Below are 13,450 nucleotides of genomic sequence, written 5' to 3'. Positions count from 1 at the left end.
AAAGTGCTGGGATTGCAGGCATGAGCCACTGTACCCAGCCTCAGTGTATACATATTTCAAAACAGCATGTTGGACATGATAAATATATACAATTTTTCTTTATCAATGTAAAAAAAAAATGAAATAGAGACTAATCCAAAAAATGTGCAGATGTAACTCTAAGATGCATTCCTAGAAGTGGAATTTTGGAATCAAAAGGAACTGCGGTCTTTTTACGTTAGCTGGTGCCAAAAATGCCACTGTAGAAGGCATGCCCGTTTACACACCCACCATCTCATTACAATTCTAATTTTCATTCCTCATGGTTAGTGTGGTTGAGCATCTTTTCATGTATACCTTTCTAAAGTATTTCCTTTTCTGGAGGTATTTGACTGTTTTGAAATACTGTTGGTAACTACATGGACGTCTTTTAGCAAATAAGTGAGTCATTTTTTTTATAAGGAGCCCCGTGTGGATTCCCATGGTTCCCACTGACTGGGTCTTTCTTTCCATCTGTGACGTAAGCCCAGAAATGACTGTCTCTGAGTAATAGTTTGGCTTGAGGAACTGGTTAGCTGATAACTTAATTGCTAGAGCTGGTCTGCAGAGCTGGCTGTTGTCCACAAGCATGCAGGACACTTGTGCAATGCCAAGATGTTTGAAAAGAGGAACAGGGCAGGGCGAGCGGCAGGGTCTTCAGGTCAGAAGTTGCTTTCCAGTCCTTTTTGACCCCAGTTGTCATCCCCTTGGTTTAACATTTCTCTTTAGAAAACTGTAACCTAAAGAAACATTACCTTTGCCCTTCTGAACCACAGAATGACAAGATGCATTGTCACGGTCAAAGCCTTGTTAATAAATGTTTGGCCTCATCACATTTGGGTGGAGTCTGTTGGCATTTTGCCTCAAGAAAATTCAGTGCAAGTAATGTTTGCCAAGCTAACTCCGTCTGATTTATAGACATATTGTATGAGACTTTCTTGGCTGACTTATACACAAAGCCCACTTGAAAAATGAGGAATGGACAATTTCCATGTGCGTGACACGGGATTCCTGGATCTGTTCATCCTAATATATAACGATATCAGAAGGTTAGATGGGGGGACTTTTTAAGCATCCTTGGAAGTCATTCATTTCACAACCCTTTCTCGGATAGTTTCTTTCAGTATAGGATTGTTTGGAATTGGATGACAATAAGTTAAACTTTAGGGCAACTAATTACACCTATAGAAACATTCAAGGACCATTGGCCGGGTGCGGTGGCTCACACCTGTAATCCCAGCACTTTGGGGGAGGCCAAGACGGGCAGATCACGAGGTCAGGAGATCAAGACCATCCTGGCTAACACGGTGAAACCCCGTCTCTATAATAATACAAAAAATTAACTGGGCGTGGTGTCGGGCACCTGTAGTCCTAGCTATTCAGGAGGCTGAGGCAGGAGAATGGCATCAACCGGGAGGCGGAGCTTGCAGTGAGCCAAGATTGCGCCACTGCACTCCAGCCTAGGTGATAAGCAAGACTCCATCTGAAAAAGCAAACAAACAAACAAACAAACAAAAGAAGAAACATTCAAGGACCTTCAAATCGGCCCAAATGCTATAGCACATGAATCCAGTGGAAGGGATATAATGAAATGAAACTTATGGTTTGATAATGGTGTCATTTAGAGTTGTTCATTCAGTATTCCTGTAGCCATCTGAAGGGTCATCTTAGGCTGGCACCGTAACTAGTTCGTGTCTGTACTATATAGATGCTGAGCTAAATCGATTTTCCTGGGAATTTGACTTTTTATTTCAAAGAAGCTTACTGTTTGGAACCACCCTATACAGCTAAAATTTAAGATCTAGAAAGAATCCTTATTGATCATCTGACTCACAGCTATAGAAACTGAGGCCCAGCAGAATGCAATGGTTAAGCCAGGCTCCAGGACTTACAGGATTTTCTTGGTACGTTTTTTACCAACTTCCCTCTCCAGCAAAGAGCCTAAAATGACTGATAATACCGAGTTGCTGTCTTTCTCCAGGGCTCAGCCTTCTTTAAATGGGCCTGCTTCTTCATCTGATATTTCATCTGAGATGGAAAGTGAGATACGAAACCCAATTTTCCCTTTCACTTGGTCACATGCCCAGAAGCAGCAGTGTTCAGTGGCCTGAGTAATGGCCTGGAACCTTCCTCTGTTCCCATGTCTGTGGCGTGGCATGAACCTGTGAAATGGGGCTCTCCCACCCTTGCCCTGGAGGGGCCTTCAGGGACAAGTGGCTCACCCATCTGTTATTGTCACAACATCCCCCAGAGGAAGGAGGGACAGGCTGTGAGGTTAGCTTGTTTATTTTATGAGGAAACAGGCACAGGAAAATTAATTTACAGAGTTTTGGGCAAAATCCCAAAGGAACGAGGAGTGGGAAGAGCAGAGAGCAGATAAACAGCACAACGGGGTCCCGGGCACGCCTGGTTCTTGCTTTTACTTAAATTTTGGTAGGTTCAGTGGCCACACCCACTTCAGGCTAGGTACCAGGAGACAACCGTCGGAGTTTTCTGGTAGCCAGTTACATTCTCCGAGAGGTGGCCATTACCAGCTGAAAGCTTTGAGGTGAACTCACATCCAGCCTCTGCAAAAGGAGCTTGGGAACCTGTGTTCCCTCTGGACAGTCTCCCAGACTGAGTTTGGTATCAGCCCCTCCCCGCCACTGCCCTGCGTCTGGTCAGCTGGGGAGAAGGGGGCAGGGAGGAGAGAAGGCTGGTGGAGCAGAGCCATTCATTCTGTGGCTTATTTTGTCATCAGCAGTTCCCATTGCTCCTGCTGATTGGGGGCCGCCTCTTCCTCCGGGGTGTAGTTGCTGAGATACTGCTTCCCCCTCAGGGTGGTGCTCGGCACACCCAGCATAGCCTCTGGCAGGAAAGTGCTGGAATTACCTTCACCAAAAGCGCCATTGTAGAAGAAAAAGAACAACCTCCTCAATAATCATACAAGTGGGCCAATCATTTTTACAATATGCATATTTGTTTTCTTGATATAAAAATAATATATATTCATGGTAGAACACTTAGAAAAACACAAATCGAAAAGGAGAAAATAAAGTACAGTCACCTCTGATTCTACCATCCTGGTGCACATATGGTGCAGCGCAGTGGGTGAAAGCACAGGCTCTGGGATCCGAGACCCTCGGTTTGAATCTGGGCTCCCCTGAGAAACAGCTGTGTGCCTTGGATCGGTTATTTAACCTCTCTGAGTCTTTTTTCTTCCCCTGTAAAATGGGGGTAATAAAAGTACCTACTTCATGGGATTGTTGCAGGGATTACAAGATTGTAGTGATAATGGAGCTCACAGGGCAGTGCAGGAATGTAGTAAGAGCTAAGTAAATATTTACTGCAGTTATTGATTTATAGCTATCATTTTGCTCTCAGCCAGGAGGACATTTTCAGAAGCAACCTTTTCTAGTTGCAAAGTAAACTCAGCCTGGAAACAATGCAGAGACTCCTTGCCCTGAAGTGACTGTTATTATTGACTAAAGGGACTCTTTTCGAAAGTGCATTTATAATAAATACCTGATTGATCCCAGGTAGTTGATGTTTACTTTGAGATGATTTACACTTCCCCACTTAGTAACAATCCTTTTTAGAAACGCATACCACTATTTAAGCAGCTAACCCTGCCAAATTGCTAAAAATCGTTACATTTCTTGTTCAAGTGAATTCACTTGATTAAACCAATTTTACTGTATTTTATTGTGATAAGAACACTTATGAAATCTACCCTCTTTACACATTTTTAACTATCCATTACAAGCACAATGTGGCTATAGGCACAGTGTGGTCCCACAGATCTCTAGAACTTACTCATCTTGCCTAACTGAAATTTTATGCCGGTTGATTACCAAAGCCCCATTTCCTTCTCCCCACAGCCTCTGGCAGTCACAGTTCCCCTCTCTGATTTTGTGTGTTTGACTATTTTACATGTCTTATACAAGTGGAATTAGGTATATCTGTCCTTCTGTGATGGGCTTATTTCACTCAGCATGTTTTTTTCCTCAAGGGCCATCCATGTTGTTGCATATTGCAGAATTTCTTTTTTAAGGCTGAATAGTATTCCACTGGGTGTGTACACCACATTTTCTCTATCCATTCATTCATTGATGGATGCTTTTCTTATTTCTACATCTTGGCTATTGCCGTTAAGTGTCCATCAATGAATGAATGGATAAAGAAATTATGCCAATAATGCTGAAGTCAACATGGGTGTGCAGATGTCTCTTCAAAGTCCTGATTTCATTTCTTTTGGACAAATACCCAAAGTGGGATTGCTGGATGATATGATAGTTCCATTTTTAATTTTTGGAGGAATAAACCAAATGTATTGAACACCTACTGTGTTCAGTAGTAATTCCAGGGCTTGTAGTGGTGAATATAATAAGGAGTGGAGTCTCTACCCTCAGAATTTCTGTCTTATAATCAGCAAATTTATATACCATTTCAGAGTATAAGTGCTACAAAGGAAATTCATTAAAGCCATAAGACTCTGTCCCCCAGGAACCTGATTTGATCGTGTGAGGCATCTGCAGTGGGCCTTTGGGTTACAGACACAGTGAAGACTTGGCCCTGCTCTCAGGCTGCGGCAGACCCCATCAGGAGGAAACAGGAAAGGCAGTTCTGTTGACTGGGTGGGGAAGGCCACCCAGAGGAAGGTGCTCCAGAGGGATGAGTGGCTGTAGATGGAGAAGAGGAAAGGGCATTCCAGGCAGAAAGAAGGGCCTGGGCAAGGGTGTGGAGACAGGGAAGTACAGGATGCTACTGGGGAATAGCAAAGAGCCCAGTGTGGTTTGTGCAGTGGAGAGGGTGGGGCTTAGTAAGAGACTATGGGCAAAGGTTGAGAGTTGAGGCAGAGGTTAGCCATGGAGAATTTGTTCTGTAAACATTTATTTTAGAAGTAATCAGGGACACTCAGAGTTTTGGAGATTATCTCTGGGTTCTAAGAAGGGGTGGGGATGGAACCTGGATTGGTGAAGATGAAACAAGAAGGCACTCTTGGTGCCTGCCTCGGGCTGGCTGCTCACTGCACTGGGTGCTGGAGGGACACAAAGGTGAACATGAAGCCAGGAGAGCCTGGGGTTGCACAGACAGAGCCACACAGAAAGCGCTGGGGGCAGGGGTAGGAATGCCCACATGGAACTGGAGCTGCTAACTCTGGGAGGGGTGGGCAGGGCCTCGAAAAGAGGAGAGATTTGAGCAGAGTCTTAGGCAGTGTTCCGTCACCACCACAGGCAAGTGGCCCTGCCCACCGCAGGAGTGGGAGGAGGGACATGGCAGGAGGGGCCCGGCTGCATTTCTGCCTGTGCTCCATTGCTTTGCATCCTTTCATTAACACACATCTATCTTCCTTCTTTCCTTGCTTGCTTGTTGTCTTGCTTTCTTTGTTTTCTTTTCTTTCTTGCTTGCTTGCTTGCTTGCTTTCTCTTCTTTTCTTTCTTTCTTTCTTTCTTTTTTTTTTTTTTAAATATAGACAGGGCCTCACTCATCCAGGTTGGTCTCGAACTCCTGGGCTCAAGTGATCCTCTTGCCTTGGCCTCCCAAAGTGCTGGGATTACAGGTCTGAGCCACCACACCTGGCCATAGACACACATCTTGTTTAAAACTCGTAATTACAAACTTGGCTCTGAAAATAAATTTAAGCATTATTTTTATCTTGTTCTATTAAAAATAGACTGCCAAATTTGACCTGAGCCAGGGAGCAACTGTTCTAACCCCTTATACCATTTCCTGGTGGTTCTTTCTCCGGCCAGGATGGAGGACCACAGTTTCCACAGGGGCTGTGACGGGAAGCCCTTGATTGGGTAGAAGGGGCTCCTTCCTTCCTGCCCCCTCCCTTTGTTCCCAGAACGTGGAGCCGGGAATGCCAATCTGGGATCTTCCGCAGAGCAGATTCTTTCTCCTAGTTCCCCAAGCTGTGCAGCTTTTGGGTCCTTTGGCAAAGAAAGAAACTATATTTTGAAACAACAGGACTGATTACATCTCTTTTTTGTTCCATACTAATACAGTTTTCACTGGAAGGTCTTAAAGAATTGAAATTTCTATTGCATGAATAAGTGTTGAAAATACACTGAGCACTGTGGGATGGTTCTATGGTTATGTTGAGTCCTGCGCCCACAACACACACTCGTACGTGCAAACTCACATAGGTCCAGATCGGTCCGTGCCCCAGGCCACGTTGCATTGTGCCTAGCTGAAACCAATTCTCACAACCTTGGAGCATTCTCGCTCCTGATCTGCCACCATGAGAGGATGTCATCACTTTGGCCAGAAATCAGGATGCAGGTTAGCCGCTTCGAGTGGTTCTTAAGGCCGATTTCCTCTAAAGCTTTAAGACTTCTACCGTAGCTTCGTTCATCTCCATATACAGCCAGCTTAGGTATGTAGCCCCTTGATGAACAGATTTCAACTTCCTGGTCCATTCAGCAGTTTGTGGAGATGTGTATCTTTAAACAAGTTTAGCAGCCTTGGGTTTTTTCTTTCTTTTTTTTTTTTTTTTTTTGAGACGGAGTCTCGCTCTGTCGCCCAGGCTGGAGTGCAGTGGCCCGCTCTCTGCTCACTGCAAGCTCCGCCTCCCGGGTTCGCGCAATTCTCCTGCCTCAGCCTCCCGAGCAGCTGGGACTACAGGCGCCCGCCACCTCGCCCGGCTTATTTTTTTGTATTTTTAGTAGAGACGGGGTTTCACCATGTTAGCCAGGATGGTCTCGATCTCCTGACCTCGTGATCCGCCCGTCTCGGCCTCCCAAAGTGCTGGGATTACAGGCTTGAGCCACCGCGCCCGGCCGGGTTTTTTCTTTCTTTTCTTCCTATTTACTTTTGCTTTTTAAGTCAATTTTGTAGAAGTATAACATATGATTAAATGCACCTTTGTTTTTTTTTGAGATGGAGTCTCTCTCTGTCACCTAGGCTGGAGTGCAGTGGTATAGTCTCGGCTCACTGCAACCTTCGCCTCCCGGGTTCAAGCAATTCTCCTGCCTCAGCCTCCCGAGTAGCTGGGATTACAGGTACCCGCCAAAAATTAGCCTGGCTAATTTTTGTATTTTTAGTAGAGACAGGGTTTCACCAAGTTGGCCAGGCTGATCTCGAACTCTTGACCTCAGGCAGTCCACCCGCCTCGACCTCCCAAAATGCTGGGATTACAGGCATGAAAAATGCATCTATTTTATCTAATTGTACAGTTTGGTGAATTTGACACATTTGCATACTCATGTGACCACGGCCATCATCAAGTTATAGAAACTTTCCATCAGCCTGAGACGCTCCCTGTTTGTCCGTTTCACTCACCAGCTGGGCTCCCGTCACAGCCAGCCACTGCCTGCTTTCTGTCACCATAGTTTAGCTTTGCCTGTTTTAAAATCTCATAGGAATGGAATCCCCCAGAAAGCACTCCCTGGTGTCTGTGTCACTCAGCATAATATGTCTGAGATTCAGCCATGCAGTTCATTCCTCTTCACGGCTGAGTGGTATTCCACTGAATAGTTGTGCCACCGTGTATCCATCCCATCCCGTTGAGGGACATTGAGATCACGTCCAGTTTGGGGCTTATAGAAGTGTGTCCCTCGGTGACCGTTCCAACCACATCCTAGACACTCCATGATTACTCACCAATCCATTTTCCACTTTTGTCTTTGAAGTGTCTTGTAAAATTCCAAGATGTTCAGTGTACTCTCAATGTCCAGAGACATGTGTTCCAAACCATTGTTTAAAGCCAGTATTGGGAATTTTGAACAGATTTTTTCACAGAAAACATTCAATCCTCTCAGAAGCAATGACTGAGACCTTCTCCTAGTCAGCACTGTTCTGGGCTGTGACCAGCAGGTGAGAAGGCCTACCCTTATGGCTCACAGCCCAGCAGGGTTGTAGGACTCCTGTAGGATCCCAGAAGAGCAGGGGCCGCTTCTCAGAGGACACAGAGCTTGGTCTCAAAGGCTGAGTCTGAGCTGTTGTGTCTCTACCCAGCACTGAACACCAGGTGGATGCACCTATGAACTGGGCTGTCTGTAAGAACTGAACAATGCACATCCAGACCAAACACAGTCCACTCAGAATTGTAAAAACACTATATAGGCCAGGCACGGTGGCTCACACCTGTAATCCTACCCCTTTGGGAGGCCGAGGCAGGAGGATCACCTGAGCCTAGGAGTTTGAGGCCAGCCTGGTCAACATAGTGAGACCCATCTCTATAAAAAATGGTTTTAAAAATTAGCAAGGCATGGTGATGCACACCTGTGATCCCAGCTACTTGGGAGGCTGAGTCAGGAAAATTACTTACGCCAGGGAAGTCAAGGCTGCAGTGAGCCATAATCACCCCACTGCGCTCCAGCCCACATGACAGAGTGAGACCCTGTCTTAAAACAAAGGTCAGGTATAGTGGCTCACGCCTGTAATCCCAGCACTTTGGGAGGCCGAGGCGGGTGGATCACGAGGTCAGGAGATCAAGACCATCCTGGCCAACACGTTGAAACCCTGTCTCTACTAAAAATACGAAAAACTAGCAGGGCGACGTGGCTGTGTCTGTAGTCCCAGCTACTCGGGAGGCTGAGGCAGGAGAATGGCGTGAACCCAGGAAGCAGAGCTTGTATTGAGCTGAGATTGCGCCGCTGCACTCCAGCCTGGGCAACAGTGCATGACTCCATCTCAAAAAAAAAAAAAAAAAACACCGCTATGCAGACCAAACAAAACAGCAGCTGAGCACCACATTCAGTCTGAGGCCTGTTGGTTTTCAACCTTGTTCTAAGTGATCGCTTCCTTCACAGGCCTATTTAGCACAGCGTAGCTAACCTCTAGTGTTCCTGGGAACCTAACCACCCTCTAATAGAACCTTTGGAAACATTCATTATTCTTATCCTTCTGGGTACAAACGTGTGCCCTGCGTTATCCCAGCCAGCGTGGGTATGTACAGGACTTTCCTGAGCTGGGGAGCGTCTGTGATTAAAATCATAGATTCAATTGAGAAGCAAGCTGGAATCTTTAAGACCTGCTGGTAGGAAAGGAAGGCCACTGGGCTTCTGTGAGTCTGGTGCCTCATTGACCGCAGATGAACAGTGTTTTTGTTCCCTTGGTATCTTCTGTTATCTACTTCTGAGCACTGATTCTCTCACTCGTCTCAAGCATTAGTGCACTGTCGCCTTCACCCTAAATGATTTTCTTTCCTTCTATAACCGCAGACTGTGCTTCTCCCACAAATATTTCTTGCATCCCCACTGTGTGCCAGGCACTGGATACAAAGATTTTAAAATAACCAGTAGATAGCATTTTGGACCGCTTTCTAGGTGCCAAGGTGATTCTAAATGCTTCACTTATATGAACTCTGCAACTCCTGAGGCCTGTGGATACTATTATCAGTCCTAGCATAGCCCTAAGACACTATTATTACAGATGAGGAAATGAGGCACAGAGAGGTGAAGTAACTTGCCCAAGGTCACAGAACTAGTAAGTGATGGAGCCGGGAAGGTCCCAGGCAGTCTGGGTCCAAGGCCCAAGTTGTCCACCACTATCTTGTGTGACCATGATGAAGACATGGTTCCTACGGTTAGAGAATATATAATCTAATGAGAGAGACCAGCCCATCCCTCTGATTTTAATACCCTGTGTCAAGTGGTGCCATAGGCAGCACAGGCAAGGGAACTCAGGATGGGGAGCAGTTGAGGAAACCAGAGTAACCACAGCTCACATTTGCTGAAAGTTAACAGAGTCTCAACGCCATGAAAACATTTCTCATGTAATCACTTAACAACCCGATCTTACAGGTGAAAAAAACTGGAGCTTAAAGTTACATAATGTCTAACTTAATCAAAGTTGGCCCAGATATTTTGAAGAATGACTAGGATTTGGGCTGGATCTCTAGGCCCGATCTAGACCATAGAGGAAGGGTTTGGCAGGGCCAGGGCCCAGCATGGGCAAGAGCAGGGAGCTTGGGTGAGTTTTAAAATCCATCTTCAAATAAGCATGTTTCAATTCTGCATTTCCTGGACCTGTGATGCACCACCTAAACATCTATTGGTAACTTTTTGAAATAAAAGGAAATAATACTCCTTTAAATGTATTTGATTTGTTTTGTTGCTTGCCAACCAACAGGAACATAAACCTATCTGTACAATTCCCGCACCCTGGTATTGAGTCTAGACAGTGATCCTCAAACTGCACCACGCATTGCAGTCATCTGGGGAGCTTCTAAGTGCAGATCGCCAGGCTCAGTCCCCAGGGTGCTGATTCAGTGGTTCTGGGGAGGGGCCTGGGAGTCTAAATTTTAGCAAAGCCCCTTATTTCATTCCAATGCATGAACAGGCTTTGAGGATCAGTGGTCTCTAGGTCCTTCTGAATGACTGTTTTCCTTTAGCAGGCAGACTAAATGATATGTTGGGAGTTAGATCCGCTGGGATTTGGGGGTAGCTAGGTCTTTGGTGCCTGAGTCCTTCATGATGCAAGAATCAAGCAGACCTATTCAGCCTTAGGAGGAGGGAGACTGACACATGCCACACCACAGATGGATCTTGAGGACCTTACGCTGAGTGGAAGAAGCCAGGCGCAAAAGGACACTTCCATGAAGTACCTGGAGTACTCAGATTCATAGAGACAAAAAGTAGAATGGTGGTCGCCAGGGCTGGAGAGAGGGAGGGAGAATTCGTGCTTGATGGGTTCAGTTTCCATTGGGGAAGGTGAAAGAGTTCTGGAGCTGGGTGGTGGTGATGGTCGTACAACAGTGTGACTCATTTAATCCCACTGTGCAGTACACTTAACGTGCTTACAGTGGCAAAATAATCCTGACTTTGTAGGGGGAGGTGGTAAGCAGAGCAGCCTCTCCCAGCGTTGATCATTCCTTGCTCTCTTTTGGACACGGCGATTTCTACTCCTTTGACTGTGTTGCCTGATGTGTGACAGGCAGTCCTCTTACACCTGCTCGGGGACAGAACAAACACAGCTCTGCCTACCTGTACTTCTCGAACTGTATTAAGCTCTCATTGTTGCTTTAACACAAGAAAATATGGATATACACCCGTCCTGCGGACATGAGTATTGGCATCACTTACAGTAAACTTAAATCTGGCAACTCTGTTCCTAGTAACTTTTGATTTCACTATAGCATTGAAATGGAATCCTTTTTAAAAATACTTAACTGTTGGGAACTCCAATTTAAGTTAAAGTTTAAACACAAGTGTTGCAAAGCTAACCATTCGACCCAGGCGGCCCTGAGAGGAAGAGAGACTGCATCTGCACGGCTGAGTTGGCGCGAGCACAGCTAGTGACAGCTGTGTTTCAGTTTGGGCGGCAGGTTTCTTTCGGAACTGACAGTAAGAGGTATTCCGAAATCTTCAATGGGGGTGAGGGGAGGATTGTTTACCAACTGTGGTTCTCTCTTTCTTTGTGTGTGTGTGTGTGTGTGTGTGTGACGGTCCCACTCTCTCACCCAGGCTGGAGTACAGTGGTGTGTCCATGGCTCACTGCCTCAAACTCCTGGCCTCAAGTGGTCTTCCTGCCTCAGCCTCCCAAGTAGCTGAGCCCACATGCATACGCCACCACGCCCAGTTAATTTGTTTTTATTTTTTGTAGAGACAGGGTCTCACCATATCGCCAGGTGGTTTCAAACTCCTAGCCTCAAACAGTCCTCCCGCCTCTCCCTCCCAGAGTACTGGGATTACAGGCATTAGCCACCGCGCCCAGCCCTATCATCGCTTTCAATAGCAAACCAAAGAAGCTGATTCTAACTAATTTCAGCAGGAAAGAAAATGTTTTGGAGAATTTTTCACAGGATCAATGGGAAAGTTGGAGAACTAGGCTTAGAAAAGAGTTAGGAAGCCGCCACCACCGTGAATAAATTCTTATTTTCACTGTGTCTTTGTGTCATTTCCCTAAGGTTCAGCACTCCTCTCTGGTGGAAGGAGGTGAATGTCTAACTCTAGATCACATGCCTATGCCCCAGCTTGCTAAGGAATGGGGCCAGGGGCTCTCTGCCACACCTTCAGCCCCACAGCCCGTAAAGGATACCCCCCGACCCAACAGGAAGGGTATTCAGCAAAAGCAACTCACGTTCACTCCATGTGCACCCTGGACACAGCATTTTCTTTGATTTGTTTCTGAACATTCAGACACCCCAGCTGGTCACTAGGAAGACCACATGGGTGAGTGGTCAGGTCAGCATGGTGAATCAATCATCTCTCCTGGAAAAGCAAGGCCCCATGCAGTTCCATCTTCCACCCCAGCAGGGTGGCTCCAAAGCATCTTCCCGGCACCCAGCGAACAGCCAGTTCATTCATCCTCTGAGGACCTACAGTCCTGTGGGCTAGGGCTGTCTGTGCACACGTTTGTCTCAAATGACGGTAGCACTTTGTGTTACCCTAGGGGGCAGTTTGTTCTGGCTTTTCGGGACAGAACTCAGAGTGAAACCTTGACTCTAAATCTTTGCATACTATGTGTGACCCTGTCAGTAGGTTTTTTATTTTCCTCTGACCTAAACTGGCTGTTGACAGCAATGAAAATAAACTCTGGCCCACATTCCGAGAACGGCCTTTGTCTTCCTTATCCCCGAGGAGTCAGGGAGTGCGCAGTGAGACAGAACAGAGAAATGAAAAGCATGAACTGGAAGTATCCACGCGTGTGGTGGCATAAACACCACTTTCCGAACAGCGGCCTCCTAGTGGGGGGAAGGACTCGGGGAGGGGTGCACAGGGGGCTTCAGCATTACCGAGTGTCTTGTTTTCTTTATGAAAAATGGACCTGAATCCAGTTGGCTTGTTCAGCTATTCCTCTAACACCTGTTCTTCAAATGCATGGAAACCTCAGTCCGCAGACCCTCTTTATTTTCACCTAATAGATTGTTCCCCTCAGATACTTCCTCCTCTGCCTTAGATCCACACCTCCTCCACCCCCACGGCCAACCAGGGTCTCACAATCGCTGTTGACGTTTTTGTATTTGTGCTATAGTCTATATCCATAGATGGTTGAGTATTTTGTATTTTAGCATTTTACACGAATGTCACCTTGCTGTACATATCATTTTGAAACTAAGTTTTTACTCTTGTTCTTTTCTGGAGATTTGCCTGTGTTGACAAGTGAAGATCTAGTCCCGTCTCACCACTGTATTTTGTTATCTGAAGAAACTAGACTTGGTTTTAAATCGTATCTGAAATAGCACACAAAGCAAAATGTCAACATTTGTTAAAATTATGTGGCAGGTACATCAGCATTCATTATATGACTTACACATATTTACGTTTGTTTGAAAGTTTTCAAAATCTAAAAGAAGAGGGGAGACAACCCCTAGCGTGGGGGTCGGGCAAGGGGACATCTCAGCACTAGCTGGGCTGGATTGAGACTCTGCTTCTGCAACTGATGAGACTGAGATGAAAAGTCAACTTCGTGGGCTTGGCCTCCTCTTGTTTGCTTTTCGTGGGAATCTGCCTCCCTGGGGAAAGGCCCGAGAGCCTTGACCTTGGGCTGAAGAGTGTTTACG

General features: G+C 46.1%; 1 protein-coding gene across 1 annotated transcript in view; it reads left to right on the top strand.

The window, feature by feature from the left end:
* The window catches only part of EHD4 (EH domain containing 4), a 74,952-nt gene that overhangs the window by 40,962 nt on the left and 20,540 nt on the right, over positions 1-13,450 (top strand). The window lies entirely within an intron of this gene.

This window comes from Chlorocebus sabaeus, chromosome 26 (assembly GCF_047675955.1).
Source record: "Chlorocebus sabaeus isolate Y175 chromosome 26, mChlSab1.0.hap1, whole genome shotgun sequence".
Classification (NCBI taxonomy): Eukaryota; Metazoa; Chordata; class Mammalia; order Primates; family Cercopithecidae; genus Chlorocebus; species Chlorocebus sabaeus.
This window is presented reverse-complemented; position numbering and strand designations above follow the sequence as displayed.